The 14,549-nt window shown below is 39.9% G+C and overlaps 1 long non-coding RNA gene across 1 annotated transcript in view; it reads left to right on the top strand.

Moving 5' to 3' along the window:
- LOC138755357 (uncharacterized) overlaps positions 1–5,448 on the top strand; it is a 43,286-nt gene extending 37,838 nt beyond the window's left edge. The window contains exon 3 of the long non-coding RNA XR_011352221.1: positions 5,174–5,448. This is a non-coding gene — a long non-coding RNA (uncharacterized lncRNA). The remainder of the gene's footprint in view (positions 1–5,173) is intronic.
- The last annotated feature ends 9,101 nt before the right edge of the window (positions 5,449–14,549 follow it).

The raw sequence follows: 14,549 nt of genomic DNA, 5'->3' as shown, positions 1-14,549 counted from the left end.
TCGTGAGGCATAGCCTTCCCTTCACAAAACCATGCTGTCTATCCTTGAGTAGACTGTACTTCTCCAAATACTCATAGATCCTATCCTTAAGAATCCTTTCCAATAGTTTGCACACCACTGACATAAGACTGACTCACTGGTCTATAATTCCCAGGATTTTCCCTATTATGTTTTTTTTAAGCAGGGAATTATATTTGTCATTCTCCAATCCTTTGGCACATCCCCTGTGACCAAAGAGGATTCAAAGATAATTGCTACTGCCCCAGTTATCTCTTCTCTCACTTCCTAGAGCAACCTGGAGTATATCACATCCGGCCTCATGGACTTACCAATCTTGATGTATCTAAGACGATTCAACACTTCCACTTTCTTATTCTCCACATTGGCCAGAACACAGCCCTATTCTCTTCCAACCTCACTCTGAATAAGATCTTTTCTTTTGTGAATACTGAAACAAACTATTCATTTAGGGCCTTCCCAACCTCCTCTACCTCCAGGCACATTTTGCCTCCTTTATCCTTTAGCGGACACACCCTCATTCCTGTCATCCTTCTGCTCTTCACATACGCATAGAACACCTTATGGTCCTACACGCCAAGGCCTTCTCATGCCCCCTTCAAGCTCTCCTAAGTCCTTTCTTAAGCTCCTTCCTGGCTACCATACAATTCTCATGCGCTCTTCCAGTTTCCTGCTTTCTACATCTAATATATGCTTCCTTCTTCCTCTTGGCTAATTGCCTCACCTGTTCTGTCAGCTATGGTTTTCTTATCCTACCCTCCTTTCCTTGTCCCAGAGGGAAAAACCTACCCTGAACCCAGCACAAGTGGTCCCTAAACTTGCTCCGCGTTACTTCCGTGCTTTCACCCTTGAACATCTGTTTCCAATTTAATCTCGCTAGTTACTGCCTCATCCCTTCATAATTATCTCTTCCCCATTAGCACTTTCCTATTTTGTCTGTTCTTATCCTTTTCCATTGCTATGCTGAAACTAAGGGAGTTGTGGTCACTCTCACCAAAATGTTCCCCCATCGAGAGGTCCTGACCAAGTTCATTACCCACAACTAGATCTAGTCTGGCTTCTCCTCTCGCTGGCCGCTCTACATACTGTGTCAGGAATCCTTCTTGAACACACATGACAAATTCAGCCCTATCTACTCCTCTTGCAGTCAGGAGGTACCAGTCAATATTAGGGAAGTTGAAATCGCCCATTACTTCAACCCTGTATTTCCTGCCCCATTCCAAAATCTGCCTGTTTATCTGCTCCTCGGTGTACTGAGGGCTATTTGGAAATCTATAGGCTACTCCCAGCACAGTGATAGCTCCCTTTCTCTTTATTACTTCCATACACACCGACTCAGTGGGAACTCACTCTAGAGCCTCCTTGCTTTCTATAGCTGTGATGCTATCCCTGACCAGTAATTCCATTCCTCCCCCTTTTCTACCTCCCATCTTATTCCTTTTAAACCCCGGTACCTACATCGGCCAATCCTGCCCATCCTCCAGCCAAGTCTCTGTAAACACACAATATCATAATTCCATGTACTGGTTCATACTCTAAGTTCATCCCCTTTATTCTTAATTGTCCTAGCATTGAAATAGACACATTTCAAACCTTTTTTACTGGCTACATTTATGTTTAGTCCCTTGCCTGTCCTTCCATACAGACTCTGAACCCATAGCTTCATGCTTTTGACCTTCTAATCTAATCTCTGCACTCACATTCTTTTTTTTTCCTTCACATTTTATTTTTTTATTTATTAGGGGAACGATATTTTGTAGTAAGTGATTATATCTACACTCACATTCTGATTCTCTCCCAACTGCTCTATCAAACCTGCCAACTAGGATATTGATCCCCCTCCAGTTCAGGTGCAGCTGGTCCTTTTTGTACAGGTTAGACCTTCCCTAGAAGAGATCCCATTGATCAAGAAATCTGAACCCTTGACCCCTGCACCAACTCTTTAGCCACACATTCATCGGTCACAACTTCCTGTTCCTACCCTCTCTAGTGCATGGCACAGGCAGCAATCCAGAGTTTATCACCCTTGATGTCCTGCTTTTTAATTTCTTTCCTAATTCCCTATATTCCTTCTTCAGGAGCTCATCCCTAATCCTATCTATCTCATTGGCCCCCATGTTGACCACAACATTTGGCTGTTCACCTTCCCCCTCCAGGATGCTATGAATTCTATAAGAGATATTGCTGACCCTGTCTCCTGGAAGGCAACATACCATCTAGGAGTCATGATCTTGACCACCAAACCTCCTAACTGATCTCCTAACCAATGAGCCTCCAATTACTATAGCTCTCATCTTCTCCCCCTTTCCCCTCTGAGTCGAGGGGCTAGCCTCTGTGCTGGAGATGTGACCACCACGATTGGTCCCTGATAGATCATTCCCCCCCCCCCCAATCAACAGTATCCAAAACACTATACTTATTGTTGAGGGGATGGCCCCGGGGTGCTCTGGACTCTCTGCCTATTCCCCTTTCCTCTATCTACAGACACCCAGTTACATGTCTCCTGACTTTGAGGGGTGACTCTATCCCTGAAGCTCCTCTCTGTCACTACCTCAGCTTCTTGAATGATCCTGAGTTCCTCCAGCTCCAGGTCTAGCTTCCTAACATGGTCTCCCAGGAGCTGGAGCTGGATGCACTTCATGCAGGTGTAGTCATCAGGGACAATTGTGCTGACCCAGATTTCCCACATCTTGCAATTGGAACACTCAACTGGCATAACTGTTGACTCCATTAATTCTTCTCAATTTAAAATCAAAGATATTGCCTTTATCTTATCTCTTTTTCTCTTTATTTCTATCTCTATCTATCTCTCTGTATCTCTATCTTTCTCTATCTATTGCCACTGCTCCTTTTAGATTTACTACTAATACTCTGCCCTAATAGCTGATATTGAAGCTCCTGTAGAAGGCAAAAAACCAAAGGAAAAACCTGTGGCCAATTTCAGGAAAAAACTTTGGGAAAATTCCTCCCCGACTCCCTAAAGGTAATCAAGCAGAGCTCCAGGAGATCACTTAAATTTGTGATACATTACCAGCAAGACTTATTCAAATAACTAACATCAAATTTCAGACACAAGGTCAAGATTTAGCTTCCCTTCACTGCTGTTCCTGTCGGGCCTTGTTGTGTCTGGACCTCTCGCCACTGGGCCTTGCCATGTCCGAGCCCCTCGGCCTCTCAATGGAACTCGATTCTTTTGCTAGAACTTGCCCTCCCACCTTCTTTCCAGAACTCGCCCTACATTCTCTGGACTGTGGGGAGGATAAAATTGGATATGTATAAATGATTTGGATTCAGTGGATTACATGGACTGTTTCCTGTCACTCTATGATAATGCATGGGTGATCTTAATTTCAAGAGGGCTGTAATTAGAGGGATATGGTTAGTTGCACAGACCTCTGGTATGAATCCTTTTAGGATGTAACATGTAATTCTATCAAATGTGTCTTATGAAGGTCATATTGGCCTTGAAAAGATTGACATGCAGGATCATGTCACAAGGATGGCCCATAGAGATGGTTAAAGTGTACAAAGTGTACAGAGGTTTGGGGAGGGAATACTGAACAAGCTCGCAACACTCAAATTTGGAGCTGTGTCCACGCAAGTGTGATGCAAGGTAAAAATCTTCACCAATGGACTAGCAGAAATCTGAAACTCCCACTAGAGAACTGCTCAGTGTATGCCAGATAACATTTTAAGACTACGGCTAATCATTTAACAGTTTTAAGGATGACCAAAACAAATTGAGCTCTTTCTTTCTCCCTGATTTTGCCTGACCTACTGAGCATTTCAGCTTTTAATTCTCAATTTCAACTATTGACAGTGTTTAGCTCTTGGATTTATGTCCCTCTTATTTTTACGTCCATTGGCCCACATAGTCAAATTCTGCCAACACTCCTTGAATGCATCAAATCTGATTTACACTGAAAATATAATTTGATGTTATCATGTTTTGTTGATAGAGAAGATTTTCTTCAAAGCCACAATACAGACAATATATTAGACACTGAGAGATTATCAGGTGACCTGTCTAATATTTTTCCACTCCAGTGATTGAAGGCATCCTTTGTATATTTTCACAAATACGTCGCCCTCCATCATATCACCAAAAGAAAAGAGCACATACAAATCAGTTTGATTTTTGTTTACTGGTATATTTCTGTACACTTAGTGGCATTAAAATTGCCGGTGTAATTCACCGTTGTAATTCCACCTCAAAAGAATGACTGTGATTCACTTCAGGACATTTCTGCAGGATGTGTTTGTTATATTTTTTACCCACTTTCATAGCTAAACAAATTTCAATCTAGAATAATAAATGGTAACCTGAAATATCTCAAAATGTATCAACTGAATTAATGAAGGGATGCAGTGATACAGACAAGTAAAATCTATTTCTAGTGATGATCGATCTTCCAATTTATGTCTGAGAACTTGTAGAATTATCTTTCTCTCACGCACAATTAAATATCTATTCTGTGATGAACATGAGTTTAACATTTTGGAAAAATTGAAAAAAAAATATCCAAATGAAGTATGGCTTCCTAATCATAATTACTATTCATATTATGGATAAATCTAAGATGGATCTATCAGATTATTTGATATGGATTTTATTTGTTGGGCTTTCAAGGAGCTGTACTATAGAGATTATGACTTCCAGTGAATTCCTTATGGGCCATGTATAGAGGAGTTTTTGAAGAACTCCAAAATCTCCTTGATCTGAGGATGAAGTTGGAGATTCCACATATGATGGGAATTTTACAATGCATCTGAAATATGAGGGAATATTGTCAGAGGTGTGATTCACATAGTTTCTTTTTCATTCCTATCACTAGAGTCTCAAAGTCTAAACGTGACTTTGACTTTGAACGTTTTTGTTCTGGTGGTACCTTGGTTACTAGATTCTTGGAATAATACCTGTGATACATTAGAAGGAACATAAATCTTGTTTACATACATGCATTCCCAGTACAGGTAACATAGATATGAGTCGTCAAAGTTGGTATTGTTCTGGCTACATCTTCTAAAGAATTAACAAGAGTTGGATCTTCAGTCACTAGTTGGAAAACTAAGACTTCATCACTTGGTGCAGAATTTTCTTTTGGGTTGCTAGATTCTTTGTTGGCTTCATCTGATGCTGTTTCTGTTCCTTCAGATGACCTCAGAGGCTCAGGGACATTTGACTGCGATGACAAGTAAGTGTGAAAAGGAGACTTGGTGATTGCTGAGAGAAGAGAGAGAAGTTCAACAACTGAATGAAAATTAAAGTTGTGTTCTCAAAAAGGTTTCAACATACTTTGAATGACAATGACAATCACAAACTGGATACAAAATGCAAAGAGTAAGAGCAAATATAAACATATAGATCGAGTTATTATTTTCTTCACAACACAAGATTGTGAACTGAAATTAAAGAACTTTTCCGTTTTTGTTAGTATTTGACCATGAGAGTACAGGGGTGAGTTTCAGAACATTATTGTTTCCTCATTGACAAACACAAACAATATCTCAGAAAATATGCTGGCGTTGTGATAGAAAGAAATTCTCTGATAGTAAGTATTAATTTTACTAGATGATGATGAGAGTGGTAGCAGGATGGGAGTGGAGGAGGTAGTCAGACATTGTTCGTGTTGGTGCTGTTGGGACCGTCAAACCAGATGACAAACTTGTGCAATTTGGGTCAAAATTAACTTAATAATCAAGCCCTATTTCCACAAAGTTTCTACAGTATCTGCTAATACATTCTTTAGTTCTTTTCTCAGAGAGTAGTGACCATATGTAACAAGCTGCCAGAAACACTTGGATAGCTACATGGATGGGGGAAGCTTGGATGGTGTATGGGCCTAATGTGGGGAAATGGGCCTCAATCAGGAGGCCACGTTGTTTGGCATTAATCAGCTGGGCCTGTTTCTGATCTGTAAGCCCTTATGACAGTCTGAGTACATGACATTAATCAGACCATTTTCTTGACCACTTGACAGAACTGTAGAGATTGGGCAGCGGAGGCAAACCCGAGGACGCAGCCTGCAGCATTCTAAATGTGTCATGGAATCATTGGGTTTTACTGCACAGAAACAGGCATCTCGGTCCAATTTGTCCAAGCTAACCAAGTTGTCTACCTAACCCAGTACTAATTGCCCATGTTTGGCCCTTATTTGTCTGAAAATTTCCTCTCCATATACCTGTCTAATATACCTGCCCTTGTGGTAGGCAAATCTGGATCAAATGTACATGGTAGGCTTTGGGAACAGGATAAAATATGGGACAGAGTGGACAAGAAGGGCCACAAATCCTGTAAAATATCTCACATATACAATATACTGTCAGTACACTTGTGGATTATGATACTGGTCTTTTGAATGAAGTTACCAAGAATAGCATGGTGTTCAGGCTGACCAAAGGGTAACAGTGAATTGGCTTGAGGAGAAGCCAAATTAGGTTATTGCCCAATCAAAACTAGATAGGTTAGTGTGGAGCCAGGCAAGGATATGTTGCTTGGCTGGAATATGTAAGTTATTCGTATGATGACTTGTGCCAATAATTATGGCCATGGGAAGAAGGATGAGTTGGGTTAATACATAATGTTCAGTAGGTTTTTGGTTCTAATTTTTTGGACACACATGAGAGACAACAGATGCTGGAACCCGGAGCAACTATGAATCTGCTGGAGGAAGTCAACGGGACAAGCAGCATCAGTTGGAGATAAAAAGCATGGTCGCTATTTCAGGCTGAAAATTTTGAATCAGTCCTAACCATGTCTAACTGCTCCTTCCTGATTCTTAGGACAAGAATTGCTACTTCCCAAATCTGTGTCCAGTTCTATGCAATTCTGCATTGAATCTCTCCAATTCGGATTCTGACTGTCACACGGATCATTTTTAACCCTGTGGATGGAGACAGAATGCTAATTGGAGAGCTTCAAGCGTAGAATTACAAATGCATGGACACAGATTCGAGAAGTAACAATGTGTTTAAGGAACCCATAAAGAGTGTTTGGAGATGATTGGAATCGTGATCCCCAAGGATTGATGGGGACAACTGCAGCCAGAAATAGAATTAGCTGGGGGAGAGCAGTTTCCAACATGCCTCACATGGGAGATGAGGAAGGAGTGGTGAGCAATTATGTGAGCATGGATTTGTAAAGGTAAAGGCTGTTTTCCTTTCAAGATAATAATGTGGAAGGCCATAATGGCAGATGGGAGAGAAGTTAAAATGAAATGTAGTTTTCCAGAACAAAGCTTGTTTATAGTTTTTATTTCACTGTAATATTTACCTTCTTGTGTTTTATTGAAAAATGTTCTAACTCTTTCTGAATGGTTGAAGATGGTGTTTGCATATGAATATTCAGAATGGTTTTGTTCCAATGTAGTGTTTACTGATGAGAGAACATATGCTTCTTCAATCTTCTCTGTTTGAAATGTTGCATTGTCTATTAAGAAAATAATTAACAGCACTTTTTAGCAAACAACACTTTAAATCTCATTAACTAGCAATTTTGGGTTCAACAGAAACACTGGAATTATTGGAAATTCATTCCAACTAAGTATCTTACAGTCACACAATGCAGAAACAGACTTTTCAGTCCACTGAGCCTATTGGCTTTCAATTTGTCATTTTCACCAATCCTATTTAATTTTCCCACATTCCCTTCAAATTTGGAAAGATTCTACTACTCACCTTCACGCAAGAGGCAATTTAGAGAAGCCAATTAACTCACCCACCCTCATGTGCTGGGATATGTGGCTGGAAACTGAAGCCCCTGGAGAAGACATCTGCAAACAACACCTTGAGGCAGGGTTTTGACCTGAAAATGTTGCCCAACCCACTAAATTCCTTTTGCTGTTTGTTTTTTTTTTCCTTCTGTCTTTCCACCCATTCCAATAATCTGATAACATTCCTTAACCTGAAAACATTGGATCTGGCCCTTTGGCCCAACACATACTTGCTGACCTTTGCCCTATGCCTCCTCACATTACTCAATGCCTATATTTGTTTGAAAATCCCTTGCGTAAATTTATACTAATAAAACCTTCTGTCGTGATTACTTGGACAAAACTACAACTTGCAAGAGTTTGCTATCAAAGATATTTCTCAAAATTACTGTTAAAGAATCTCTGAAACAAACATTTTGAGTAAATTTAAAAGACTAATTAAAAGGCAGCTTTTTTATTTTTATGGGATAACAAATAGGCTTACTTCAGATTAAATGTGAAGCAGATGGATAATTATAATGCTTGACGGGTTGGATTCAAAAAGCTAAAAACCATATCCTTAGATGCAAAAATATTTGAAACACTCAATGGGTCAGCGAGCAGATATGAAAGGGAAAACTGAGCTTATGCTTAAATCATGATATTTCATCAAAAATTCAAGCTGTTACAGATGTATTATCAAATGTGAAAGCAGGTAAGGACAGAGGTAGAAAGGATGAATGGCTAATGAGTTAGAAGGCAGTGGAGATAAAATGAGAAGAGGAATTAATGAGCAAAGTGAAGAGGGCTGATGATAGGATTTGTTGTCATTGTGTCAAGGCCTTATGATGGACGTTGGCTGACAACCTAATCCCAGAAATGATAGAGAAGCAAGGAAGGAATGTGAACTCGGATGGAATGTGGAAATTCAGTGGGCTAGAGATAAAAGTAGGTCTGTATGGCCAACAGGTAAGAATGTGCTATTGATATGAACCACATCACTCAGAAATTTATTTAATTTTCACCCCTAAAGGAAGGGCAAGAATTTAAACATCTCTAATCTCAGGACAGAGCAAATAGTAGCATTCAAACATCAGTAATGTTCTGGAGAACAAGGTAACAGAGGAGACTGAGGAATCTAAGACAAAGTGTCTGACAAATGAGAGACATGGTCTGTAAACATACAATTATCTTCTGTTGGAAGGAGATGATGGATGCTAAAGTGATTGTTCAACATAAGAAAAAGTTCTGACTGTGAGGACTGGTTGGGTCATTGCTGAGGGATGAAATGAAGGGGTCTCGTGCCATCACAGTAGGCAATGTAAATAAAGAGTCCTGGACTTCCAAAGGTGGTTAGGGGAAATAAACAAACAAAGCGATGAAGAGTGTAGGAAGAATCAAAATTGTGAATCTGGAGAGAAGTGGAAAGAATGCTTGATGTTGAAGTATTAAGCAGGTTAACAGCTCACTGTATTAGAGCACAAGCCATCCTTTGACCCAAAGGCTTTCAAAAGAAGCAAAGCTGAGACATCTAATGACAGTAAAACAATAATTTGTTAATGGAAATGTACAGTAACTGAATTATGACAATGTTAATAGAATAAGTGTAGCCACACACTACTCAAAAGAAGACACACAAAAGTAGTGTAGTCAGTTAAAGCTCTGAGTTCTATTTGGGCTCAGGCCCGACTTTTATACTTGCTCTGTTCCCGCCGTGGCCCCCCTTGGCTGACATCACAACATGCATAACAAAAGCGGGTTTCCCACCGGCAGGTACTTTCCTGCATAACAATGCCCTTCTTTCACGCGCGCTGTCCCTGTCTGTTGGCTGCGCAGCAAGGCCAGCGCCATTTTGGGGTCTCTGCCCTTGAAGCTGCCCTTGCCATTCACCTGCTGGTTTGCTTGTTGGGGCCAGTGCCGCTGCGCGGGCTGCTGGCCTTTGGTTGCGCTCGCCACTCAGAGAACCAGCTCAATCGCCGCAGCAGTGGGCCACCACATATGTTCCATAATTTCAGTTTTTTAGTAAAACAGAATTCAGCTAATGGCAAGCACAATTACAGCTTTTTTTTTGCAAAAAAAACCCAACTGCCAGAAAAACTCAGAAACTCAGACAGTATGCAAGCCAGAAAATGAGTAGTCAGTAATGGTTTTTCAAAAATTTCCCATGCCACCAGCTGTGTAAAAAGTTTAGAATGGGAATGAGCAAATCATTTCCATTCCAAAATTTTTCCAGCATCAGTCCTAGACAGTTTTGCGGACTGTATACAGTCTAAACTGAACTACAGGTGGTCCACAAAAATGGTCTAAATTAATAGGACGATATTGATGCTGTGACACTGTACCTCACCGTGACTCAGGTATTTTAGTGTAAAGGTCTTTTCTGTTTGAACAGCCACTACAGAGGGTAAGTGTGAAAATTATCGACGGGAAATGATCGCAACAGCTGTTTAAAAATCATAAGGGTTTCGGGTTGAAACCCACTTCAGCATGAGTTTGAGTTCTTATTGTACTAAAGCAGGATTTCGATCTGAAACATTGACTATCCATTTCCCTCGATGAATGCTGCCCAATCCTTGAGTTCCTCCAACAGTTTAATTTCTCGCTCAAGATTCCAGCATCTGCAATTTCCGGTGTCTACAGCTTATTTATTAAACAAGTAAAAGCTGTTAAAGTATATCATGTAAGTTACATTTTTAATGTATTATTATGCGGCAATAAAAGGAACCTTGAAACTTATTTTATCACTCCTGCCTCCAGCATCAATTACTGCTTGCCTCATGGGAGTAATTATGACTATGATGGGCTGAGACGAACTGCCGTTCCGGAGTCAATGGTGCCAAGTCTAGTTGTCTTTCAGGAAGAGGGAGGTTACTGCGGTGCTGAGGCTTGTGCCACCCCACCACAAAATCCATGGTACTCTTATGGGTTCTGTACCATATTTCCACAAATTCCTGCTGGAAACATCTAGCATGTGAAGATGAAGGGCAGCAAAACCGATCGCTCGAAGAAACCCCAGAAGGCTGCAGGTGATGTAGGTCAGGCCTAGGGCTGAGGACGGCTCGATAATTGGTTTGGCGTATCACACCCAGCTACGTATGCAGGCACGATGACCTAGGTTGTCTGTTCTTCTGGTCTGTACAACTGGGCATGGAGGCATTGAGGTGCAGCAGCCCCAGAGGAGTTCAGGGAGAATTACTCCTGTTTCTCGGTGGCAGTAACTCAGAGTTACAAAGGGCCATAACCCAGTTGGAGCTCCAGATGGAGAGCAAAACCTCCCACTGTTGTGAGTCCATATTACATTTTTGGTACCCCAACAGTGTTGGCATCTCCGTCTCTTGGTGGCAGGGAATCGGAGTTATTGAGGGCCACACCGGTTGGAGATCTGGGAGCAGAAAACCCCTACTGTTGTTGAGTTCCCACTTTAAAAATGGTACTCCAACAGTGTAGGTATGGTATTTCTGTTGATCAAGTCTGATTCCAACTGGTCCTCTAGTTGTGAGTGTCGTCTGACGGATGAGATCAAAGCCGGCCTGGGACCTTGTGGTTTCCAAGAGAAATTTAGCTAACACCATTTTAGGTAACACCATGGACTTTGGTGAAGACACCGATCCATTCGGAAATTTAACAGCAGTGGATGCGACACTTTAAACCGTGAAAGATGCATAAGAGCATTGTGAATCAACATAGTGTTTTAAAATACACTATGATTAAAAGATCAGACTCGAAGGTTGCTGTCAGGTCTTCGCAAAGCGTGAATATCAGCTGACATTGGCCTGGTGTTGAACTCAACAATGAGTTACAGTTGGTCACATTGATTAGAATGACTTAAAACTAAATGCTCTGAAATGAAACTGGTTATTCTATTCAGTATTTGGCAATGGATTTTTCACAAAGGAAACTCATAGCTAAAGCAATGATCTGTTTCAGCATGTGATTACAGTGACCCATTTTTCACTCACACTGCCTGTACTGTTTTCTCTCAGATTTTCATGCAGAATTGTTACAGTTTTCCAGCAAACATATTGCACTTACAAATTACAAAGGATCTATTGATCAATGTAAGTAATATAAAGCAATTGAGGTTTTTTAAAATGTTCATCATAAAATCTAATAATGTTTAGCATGGTAGCTTGTAAGTGGTGAGAAAATAATGGTTTTATGGAGCAGGAATTGAGTGAATCATTAAGTTGCTAGACCAATACTTATACTTTGAGCAGATGTTCTACAAGTTCTGACACTTATTATGAGATTAAAAAAAAACATATTATCTATGGATGATTTGAAACTGACTCCCATAACACAGCAACTCAGAACTGAGCAGCATTTAAAAAAAAAGCTTCCCAACCCCAAGGAGTCTTTGTTCATATACTACCTATGATTCATACATTGTTGTTATATGCAATTAAATAGCTCTAACCCCAAAGAGGGAATGAATTAAAAATAAACTTACCTTGAGATCCACAGAATGTTAACACAAAAGCCACCAGTAATCCAATTGGCAAAGCAATGTCTGTCATTCTGCTTAAAATTGTTTTCATGACAAGTTTCTGAGGCCTGTTTGAAAAGAAATCTGATTCTGTGAGGTTGTTATACACGCGTGCAACATGAACTTATGGAAACTCCTGCCACGATGGGGTATTGCTCAACAGGTTTTAGTAGCTGGACATCAATGTATTCTGACTCTTCTCCAATATTAGCTTTAGTTTTACAACGTGCATGTCACATATTGTTTCAAAATAGCTGAGACCTTTATCATTCTGGAATTTGGTTGCTTGCAGTCAACTGTGAGATGGTTGACATGTAACATAACCACTCAGATCCTTTGCATCGTTCAAACAGATTCCAAAAGGTTAGAATTGATTTAGAAGACAGCATTTTAAACGATTGTATAAATTTTGCACCTTGTAAATTGAAGCATTTAAAATGCCTTATTGGAAGTAGAAAGAATATAAATAGAAATGGATTTTTATAAAATACTGGTTCATTTGGGCATTTGAAACAAAAAGGAATCACTTCTAGTTTGAAGGGTAGGTCTGAGTGAAAAATCTCAGAATAATACCAATGTTAGATCCAAAACCTAACGAAGTCCATTGTAATGTGAATGATTGATTATAATAGGATATTATAAGCATCGCATCAGGACTCTCACACTGACTCAGTCCTGATGCAGGTCTCAACACAAAATGTTGACCATCCCTCTACCTCCACAGATGCTGCCTGACCCACTGAAATCCTTCAGCATTTTGTTTGTTGCACCACCTTACAGTATCCATAATCTCCAATGTAGCTTTCTTCTAATAATTGTCAGTCCTCAAAATATGTGTGTAATAATGTAACTAACCCTGAAACAAATATAACATCCTTCCTTCAATACTAAAATTATATTAGTGAATTGGTCTACTGACAGAAGAGGCATCGGGGAATGCATCACCTCAATGCTTAATTTAACATTGCTGTTGAATGAATCTGAAATGGATGTAACAATGTTGAATCTTTGGGCCATGTCATCTTCATAATATCTCATTATTACATGAGAAATTTAAGAGGTTGCTAATTTGACGTGAGTATGATTAAAATGATCTATTAAGTGCCTAAAATCCTCCATGACTCAATTAGCATGGAAGTTAACATGTGCAACAAAAGACCAAAGGTTACAATTTAAGACTGACCAGCTTCCAAGTTTCTTTCACATGACAACTGAAATCATTCTAAAAAAAATCCATCATTTTCAGCCCAAGAGCAGAAGAAGCGAAGCTCTGTTATTTGAAGTTAAGTTAAAATTGGTCAGAAATGCAAAATGCACATAGATGCCTTCACCATGAGCACATATGAGAATGGGAAAAGAAGTGGCCCACTTGGTCCCTCAAGACGACTGTATAATGGCCTACCTGCCCTAGCTTCTTGTCTTCTGTACCAGATCCCCATGGACCTCAGTTACACAATATTTTAGATTTATTTATCTAATTCCTTTTATAATACTCCCAAATTATCTTGCCTCCACATGCATAGGGTAGAAAATCACAGCATTTTACCCTCCCCCTGTGAATAGGCTCCAATGAATTTCAGTTTTAACCAATAACCATTAATCATGTAAATATGACCCCAGATTCAAAATTCTCTCACCAGTGGACATATCTTGACATTCACCATGTCATTCTCCTCTGGATCTCAATTCACCACCCTCTCATTTTGGAAAAGACTAACAAAGGGCCTTTAATCAAAACAATAAACTCAAGTGCTGGCAAAGGTTTTTTTGAAATGAAACATTAACTCTGTTTCTCTTTCCGCACATGTTGCCTGACCTGCTGAGTATTTTCAGGTTTCCAACAATTGCAGTTTTGTTTTGATATTCACAGAAATTTCCACTGTGGCAAAAATAAAACAAAATCACTGTCTTAACCAGAGGCTTGTAAGTTAAGAATTCATTAAGAACAAGATGTCTCAGGCTCAAATTTAATCAAGCTATATGGCCACTTCAGTCCATCTCCCAGGTCAATCATCGCATAGCTATCTACACTATCTGCAAGTACAGTCACTTGGTCTATAGTGTTATGATTTATCAGAATGAGACTTGATTGCATCTATAGAGCTTAGGTCAATCTGCAGGTACTCAACGATTGAGGGGACTCAGCAATGCTGCTGCCAGCTTATTTATGGACTTTCTCACATGAATGAGATAGAATGATTTATGTTTCAAGATAGTGAACAAGGAAAATTGTGTTGCAACATACTGTTCTGCGTAGGTTGTGTCACATGTTATATATCTATACCAAGTTCAAAGTTACTGTCTGAGTACTGTTACAAGCCCAGAGGACCCATAAACACAGCAGCAATAGATAT

This window comes from Narcine bancroftii, chromosome 1, assembly GCF_036971445.1.
Source record: "Narcine bancroftii isolate sNarBan1 chromosome 1, sNarBan1.hap1, whole genome shotgun sequence".
In the NCBI taxonomy this organism is placed as follows: Eukaryota; Metazoa; Chordata; class Chondrichthyes; order Torpediniformes; family Narcinidae; genus Narcine; species Narcine bancroftii.
This window is presented reverse-complemented; position numbering and strand designations above follow the sequence as displayed.